Below are 8480 nucleotides of genomic sequence, written 5' to 3' on the forward strand. Positions count from 1 at the left end.
CATAAAAGCTTCATTATTTGTCCCTTTCCCTCCCATTCCTTCCCCTCCCCTTCCCTTCCCCTTCCTTCCCTTTTCCTCCTTTTCTTCCTGTCTTCCTCCCTCCCTTTCTTTGTTAGTGATGGACTGATTGAATAGGGAAGAGGCTGCAATGGAGCTGGATGGGTCTACAGCATATAGGGTAATAAGTGACTGGGGAATGGGGTATGAGGACAGGGAGGGCATGCTTAGAAGCTGGAGCAGCACACTTAAATATGAAGATAATGTGAGAAAGTTCAAAGGGTATGTGAGAGCAAAAGTGTAGATAATGAGGCAGTCTTCAAATCTGGAGAGCCTATATTCCAAGAAAAAGAGTTTAGGCTTTACCTATATAAAGAATGGAGTAATATAGGGTAGGTATGGCCAGATTTATGCTTCACAAAGCTTACTGTGTAGCATACAGAGAATGCCTTGAAGGGATTTGGTGAATAGTGGGCAATCAAAATTCAGGTGACTTAGTCTATTTGGAAAACCCTTGCTAACTACACAACATGAAAGGTATAAAGCCCTAAAGTGCAAGGTGTGGCTATGAAAGTTGGTAGAGGAAGTAGAGGGTGAATGATGTTTGACACATTTGAGGAGCTCTAAGTTGTTGAATCTAAGTTGTTGGATGAGTCAACTACATAGATTTTGAAGTGTTGTCCATATTGATACTACTACTAATAGTTAACATTTATTGGGTACTTACTCTGTGTCAGGCACTTTTCTAAGCATGTTACACATATTAACACATTTAGACTTTACCACAACCCTAGAAGTCAGTACTATTATTTTCATTTTATGGTTAAGGAAAGTGAAGCAGAGAGGTTTACATACCTGATCCATATTAGAGTTTGTCATGGGGGAGCGGTGGCTATCTAGGCCGGTGGTGCAGGGGCAAAAGAGTTTACTGTTGTAGGCAAAAGAAAGGCAAATTTGCTAGAGAAAGTAGGAAAATATGTTGCCAGGGAGACAATGGGCAGGATCAGTGGAAGGGAAGCTGACTTCAAAGAAACAAGGGCTTGCTGGAGATTTTATAGGATGGTGTTTATGCTGTATGCTGAAGAGGGCTTTGTGCAGTACTGATAATGCCAAGGTTACAGTGCGCTAACTTGCAGGTGTCTGGTGATAGTTGGGCACAGGAAGATTGAGAGTTATTTGTGCAGGAGGGCTATGTGTCCTTGTAGCTTATCTGCTTTTTCTTTTTGCTTTCCCCTGCTCCCACTAGCCTGACTCCTTTTCCCTAATTAGGATACCACAGAATTGTACTTACGTCTCATGCAGTCTGCCTTCAGAGCTCCTGTCTTTAACTACCATGTAATGCTACCTTTCTGGTAGCAGTTGGGGTGGAAAGGTCTATGAGCCAGGTGCCATAGTCCTTAGCAAATGAAGGGCCATGTTAACAGGCCCTTTTGGTTGCAAGAAAGGGAGACTGTCTTAGATAAGGAAGGTCTCTTTCATGATACACAAGACCTAGAAAGCCAACAGGAGCCCAGGCAGCTCTAAGGATGAGCAACTCCTGCTGATTATCACCTGAGTTGATTTTCAATTATAGTAACTTTTTTTTCTTCGTATTATTTTTCCCATCATCTTCTTGAAACTAACTAGCCAGTTTTTTGTTTGTTTGTTCGTTGTTTTATTAAAAGTCCAACTTCTGAAGGGAAAGAGTGATGATAGTTTAGAAGTCACCCAGGGAGCAAGAAATATTTTTCATACCTTTACTCATGAGAATGAAATAATAGAGGAAGGCAGCTCTTTCAAATAAGAAGAATGGGCATGAAAATGTGTTTGGGAAAAAAATTTTGTTTTCGGTAAGGAGAGAAGATGGAAGTAGCACAATATCATAAAAAACAGAATGTTTTTTTTTTTTTTTTTAGTTTTTGAAAACATGACTTACTTTATTCAGCCAAGAATGATAGTGTCTATGACACCTGTGAAATGAGTAAAAGGGGAACTTTTAAAATTTAAGTTTAAATGGAAGCATTTGAGGAAGGACTGTGGATGAAGTAGTATGAGGAAATATTTACACAAAATTGCTGTGAAGGAGAGCAACAAATTCTAAAAGTCATACAAATTTTTCTAAATTATGCACAGCATTTAACATGGCAGATTCACTTTCATTATTCCAAGAGTGCATATTATTTGAAGAATCACACTGTAAAACATTGTTGCAATTTTTATTTCAGTATAGATGTGTTACAGGTAAATGATGGGAAATTATGGTTGAAAATTTATGTGAGATTTTGGAGAACAGATTAAGGAAATGCATATATAATATGAATCATCAACATATGAAATGAACAAAAAAGCAGGAGCATAATAAGTATGTTTATTTTTCAAAATGTATATTCACTAAATACTAAAAGTAGTAATCTTTTACTTTTAAGTGTAATTAGAAATATATAAAAAGATTTAAACCAGCAATGTAAGAATTATATTTATTTCAACAATTCAATTAACCATCTATTAAGCATTATGTACTACACACTGTACTTGTGGATACCAAAAATAAGGCTAGCCAAAGCTCATATTTGATATTTCCAAACATATTTTATAATTATATTGTATTTTTATAAGATTTTATTTATTTTATTTATTTATTTTTGAGATGGAGTCTTGCTCTGTCACCTAGGCTGGAGTGCAGTGGCATGATCTTGGCTCACTACAACCTCTGCCTCCTGGGTTAAAGCGATTCTTCTGCCTCAGCATCCCAAGTAGCTGGGACTATAGGTGCACGCCACTATGTGTGGCTAATTTTTGTATTTTTAGTAGAGACGGGGTTTCATCATATTTCCCAGGCTGGTCTCGAACTCCTGACCTTGTGATCCACCCGCCATGGCCTCCCAAAGTGCTGGGATTACAGGCATGAGCCACCGCGCCTGGCCAAGATATTTTTATTTACATAAACTTTATGTAGTTTGCTTATAGTAAAGAGTATACTTTTAATTTTGTTCTTTTGCCGATAATCTGTTGGCACACAGCATTTCTATTTCATGATGCAATTCAATTTTCAAATACAACATTTCTTATTTCCACCTTGTTCAGAATTGGAAATTTGAAAGCTAGATCCCCAATAGTTATATTAATTAAGAATTTATGCCGGGTGCAGTGGTTCACGCCTGTAATCCCAGCACTTTGCGAGGCCAAGGCTGGTGGATCATGAGGTCAGCAGTTCGAGACCAGCCTGCCTAACATGGTGAAACCCCGTCTCTACTAAAAATATAAAAATTAGCCATGTGTGGTGGTGTGTGCCTGTAATTCCAGCTACTCAGGAGGCTGAGGCAGGAGAATCACTTGAACCCTGGAGGCAGAGGTTGCAGTGAGTTGAGATCACACCATTGCACTCCAGCCTGGCTGACAGTAAAAGACTCTGTCTCAAAAAAAAAAAAAAAAAGAATTTACAATGCAAATGTATAATAATATAAATAAGATTTTAAAATACAATTTAGAAAAATACTATTATTAGTATTATCTGTTTCTCTTTAAGTTTCAGTAAGACTAGGCACAAATGAAATTGACATCCTGTTAATTTCTATATAACATATTCATTTCTATTTTATTATTATTTCCTCTTTTCTTATTTTAGGACTTTTAAAATAAAATAGTTTTTTAAAAATGAAATTTTGTAAAAATAAATATTGTATTTTTAAAATATTTAAGAAATAAGATTAAAACAAAGATGAAGCCTAGGCAATATAGGGAGAACCTATCTCTACAAAGAATTTAAAACAAATTAGTCAAGCATGGTGGCACCCACCTATAGTCCCAGGTATTCTGGAGGCTAAGGTAGGAGGATCCCTTGAGCCCGGGAGGTGAATATTGCAGTGAGCTGAGATTGAGCCACTCCAGTCTGGGTGACAGAGCGAGATCCTGTCTCACAAAACAAAAAAACACTGTTGAAGCCCAGAGATGCTGTAGTTATTTAATAAAGTCTTTGAAAAGTACTTTTATTCAGGTAAATCACTCACTTCCTTTATAGTTACTTTTATCTGAAATTTTTCCACTAATTGATTTGCTACAATGTATAATTTGGAAATTTATTAGCACTATTTTTCAAAGGTAGAAATGATCATAGGAATGGGAAGAATAAAAACCCCTTTCCCTCTGCTTATTTCTCCTTGTTTGTGATGCAGATATCACACATACAAGGCCTTTGTTTTAAGGTATAATTTCATAGATGGAGTATATGTCTATGATATAGTATTACTTGTATAGAATTTTTTCTTTACTAGATCGCCAAAGCATCCATAAAAACAAAGAAAAATCTTTTAAAGCAAGAGTCTTTGAATAGTTAAACTTGATTAACTGGCATTCTGCTAACCAGGGTTATGGTTAGTTACCTGAAAATGCACTTGCATTCCACTCCTGTGAGAAAGAGATAAAGAAAAAGGAAAAAAAAAATGTGGTAACAAGTGTTTTGTCAAATGTAAGAATATGTCCTAAAATTAGTATAGTTACATTTAAATGCTTAAACTACCTGCATTTAACTTTACCACACAATATAAGGAAACTTCCTGTTTGGAAAGATGAACTTTAGACAAGATATTCTGGAACAATAATGATTCAACTGGGTTTACTGTATTGGATTTATTGAATTATTTCAAATTTCATTCATTTATTTACCAAATATTTATTAGAGTTTTAGGCAGTGAGAAATAGAATAAGACAGAGCTCATACTCTCATGAAATTTATGTTTTATTAATATGCAAATTTTAAGACATGTTGTTTAAAATATATGGAAAGGTAAGACGTTTCCATCTTAGAAAAATAATTAATTTCAATTTATATTAAAATCTCTACACAGCAAAGAGTTAAAGGGAATATAATAAGGATATCCTTTTTTCTGACATTTGAAAATGTATGTAGTATGGTTATTTATTTTTCTTAAAGTAAGAGGATTCTTGAAAATAAAGAATAAACTCTTTAGAAAAGTTTTTTTGGTCTCATATTGTTTACTCGTTGAAAATTCTTGTTGGTTAAAATTATTAAAGAAGCCATTCTCTTCCACTTAAACTGTGACATCTGGGAAGAAGTAAACAAATATGCCAAAAAGATTCTGAGCAATCTTAAGTGCATTTTCTAGCAGCATGAACAAAGGCAGTCTGCTCAGCAAAAGAACCCTGAAAAGCAGCCAAAGCAGCAGTCTGAGTAAAAGGGAGAGAACTCAGAGGTCGAAGTGAAAATGTTAGTAAAGGTAGCAAATCTCTTACTAGATATTGAATTACCCGAAGAGGGAGTCTATAAGCCACAGCTGAGTACAATCACAAAGATGCCGAAAGAGATGCCAGATAGTTCATGTTAGTAGTCACAAATGCATGGGGTTTAAAAGGCGAAAAGAACCAGCTGAGAAGTGAAACTGAAGTTTATTAAAGTTTTACTAGCATATTGTTAGGATGTATTCATAGAGAAACTATATTGTCTATATTGTTTCAAGATGCAGCACCTGTAGTGATATTTGTATTCTATTTAATGGACCTATTTAATAAACTTGGTAGTAATTAATTTGTATTCGGCATATTGAGTTTTTACTATTATTTTAAGGTTTTTAAATTTTAAAATATTTAATTGACAAATAGGATTTTATGTATTCTAAGTTTACAACATGATGATTTGATATACCTATACATTGTGTAATGATTACAATCTAATTAACACATTCAACATAACTTGTGCTGTACATTAGATCCCCAGAACTAGTTCATCTTATAATGGTACTCTTTGATTAACATCTCCCTATTTCCCCCAACCCCAGCCCCTGGCACCCCCTGTTATATTTTTAGAATGAGGCTGACTTTTTTTCAATCATGAAGTATTTGTCATTCTTTGTCTAGGTTATTTTACTTAGCATAATGCCCTCCAGGTTCATCAATGTTGTCACAAATGGTAGGATTTACTTCTTTTCTATGGCTGAATAATGCTTTGTCTGTGTGTGTGTGTGTGTGTGTGTGTGTGTGTGTGTGTGTGTGTGTATGTGTGTATCATCTTTAAAGAAATTCATTCATCCATTAATGGACACTTAGGTTGTTTCCATGTTTTAATTATTGTGAATAAATGCTGTAATCAACACTGGGATGGAGATATCTCGTGAGATACTGGTTTCACTCCCTTGGATATATACCCAGAAGTAGGATTGCTAGATCTTATAGTAGGTCTGTTTTTAATTTTTTGAGAAATCTTCATATTGTTTTCCATAATGACTGTACCAATTTACCTTCCTACCAACAGTGTACAAGGGTTCCCTTTTCTCCACACCCTCACCAATACTTGTCTTTTTGATAAAGGCCATCCTAAGAGGTGTAAGGTATTAGCTCATTGAGGTGTTATTTAATTGTGGTTTTAATTTGCACTCTCTGGTGATTAGTGATGTCGAGCATCTTTTCATGTACTTGTTGGCTGTTTCCATGTCTTCTTTGGAAAAACATCTATTCAGGTCATCTGCCAATAGTTAAATTGGATTATTGGGGTTTTTTGGTATTAAATTGTGTGAGTTCCATATATGTTTTGGATATATGATTATAATATCCTTAATAGGTATATGGTTTGGCAATATTTTCTCCCGTTTCATAGGTTGCCCTTTCATTTGTTCATTGTTTCTTTTGCTGTGCAGCAGTTTTTTAGTTTGATGCAGTACCAGTTGTTTTTGTTTGTTTATTTGTTTTTGCTTTTGTTGCCTATTCTTTTGGTGTCATATGCAAAAAATCATCACCAAAATCAATGTTAAGGAGCTTTCCACCTTACATTTTCTTCTAAGAGTTTTACGGTTTCAGATTTTACATTTAAGTCTTTAATCCATTTTGAGTTAGTTTTTGCATATGATATAAGATCAGGATCCAATGTCATTCTTTTGTGTGTGTTTTCATCATGAATTCTTGCCAGATACTTTTTATAGCATAAATGCTGAAATCTGAAGCTTTATGATGCAGGTGCCCAGGTGGGGAGACACTATTAATAGTAATAATGGTGTCTCCTCATTGTTACTATGTTGGCTTGTAGAGAGGAAAAGGGAATCCATTATTATACAGCATGTCATCATGCAGGTCACTTACAGCCAACTTATTTGGAGGTACATTCTTAAAATGTATTAACATACCTGTCTTTGTGTTAAATTATTTTCTAAATTAAAAATAAAATATTTTGTATGCTAATTAGATAAAAATAATACTTACCTATTACCCAATGCAAAATATGCTACATTCTCAATCAATACACTGTTACTCAAAATAATATAATGTCACAACAAACAAAGATTTTATATTTGCATGTGTTTTTAACTTGTAAGTCACAGATTTTGCATACTATGCATATTGTGTTATCTTGGAAAAAAGCAACATAGCCTAGTGATTTAAGCTACCAGTACTCCTCTTTACCTATGTTTTTGTGTGTATGTAAACCATATACAATTCCTACAGGAAAAATAAGTATTTTTTTTTTTTTCCTGGAACTGTCCCTCCTTTATCAGAGGAGCTGTCAATCAAAAGTCCATCACAGGAGTGACACCATGATCCAAACTTGTAATCAGAGGCGTCCTTAGGACTTTTTAATTTTTATTTTTACTGTAGCCAGTGGGCAAGATTACTGTATTTTTGTCTGAGACTGGTAGCTTAGCACTAACAACAATCTAAGTCTAGAATCAGTGAACATGTCTTCACCACCTCATAGGGAAGTGTTTGCTTATGAATGAAGACTAAGGAGAGGAGAGTTGAGATGTGACTAGAGAGAAAGAGAGATACACTGTTTGAGCTCCTGGATCCAGTCTCAGCTATGTCAAAGGATGTAGATCTCTAAAATTTTTAGTTAGATGAGCCAATAAATGTCTTCTTTTTACTTAGGCTAGTGTTGATTGAATTTCTGTCACTTGCAACCAAAGAATCCTGAACATTATGCCTATAGTTTTATTTTGTTTATGCTTAATTTCTAAAACATCAAAAAGTAAAAAGTTAAACATCAAAAAATATCTTACAACTGTGTAATGATATGCCAAATATTTAAAAAGCAATTAAATAATAAAGCTACTGTAATGAGTCATCCATAAAGTTTATGATAAATGTTACATTTTAGAAGACTATGGAAGGTAGAGCTTTGGTTATAATCATGCCATATAACATAGTATAGATAAGGCCGGGCGCGGTGGCTCAAGCCTGTAATCCCAGCACTTTGGGAGGCCGAGACGGGCGGATCACGAGGTCAGGAGATCGAGACCATCCTGGCTAACACAGTGAAACCCCGTCTCTACTAAAAATACAAAAACTTAGCCGAGCGAGGTGGCAGGCGCCTGTAGTCCCAGCTACTCGGGAGGCTGAGGCAGGAGAATGGCGTGAATCCGGGAGGCGGAGCTTGCAGTGAGCTGAGATCCGGCCACTGCACTCCAGCCTGGGTGACAGAGCGAGACTCCGTCTCAAAAACAAACAAACAAACAAACAAAAAACACATAGTATAGATACTAAAACTGTGAGCTCTGGAATCC

This window comes from Papio anubis, chromosome 3, assembly GCF_008728515.1.
Source record: "Papio anubis isolate 15944 chromosome 3, Panubis1.0, whole genome shotgun sequence".
In the NCBI taxonomy this organism is placed as follows: domain Eukaryota; kingdom Metazoa; phylum Chordata; class Mammalia; order Primates; family Cercopithecidae; genus Papio; species Papio anubis.